We start from the raw sequence: 400 nt of genomic DNA, 5'->3' as shown, positions 1-400 counted from the left end.
CATATAGGGAAAAATAACCCATGCTGTACTTACACAATGTTAGGTTCCATATTAGGAGCTACCACCCAGTAAATATATCTAGGTGTCATAGTGGATAATACTTTAAAATCGTCTGCTCAGTGTGCTGCAGCAGTCAATAAAGCAAACAGAATGTTAGGAATTATTAGGAAGGGAATGGTTAATAAAACAGAAAATGTCATAATGCCTCTATATCGCTCCATGGTGAGACCGTACCTTGAGTACTGTGTACAATTCTGGTCACCACATCTCAAAACAGATATAGTTGCACTGGAGAAGGTACAGAGAAGGGTGACCAAAATGATAAAGGGGATGGAACAACTCCCCTGTGTGGAAAGGTTAAAGAGGTTAGGGCTGTTCCGATTGGAGAAGAAACGGCTGA

Source organism: Rhinatrema bivittatum, chromosome 1 (genome assembly GCF_901001135.1).
Source record: "Rhinatrema bivittatum chromosome 1, aRhiBiv1.1, whole genome shotgun sequence".
NCBI lineage: Eukaryota > Metazoa > Chordata > Amphibia > Gymnophiona > Rhinatrematidae > Rhinatrema > Rhinatrema bivittatum.
The sequence above is the reverse complement of the archived record's forward strand: the minus strand, read 5'-3'. Positions refer to the sequence as shown.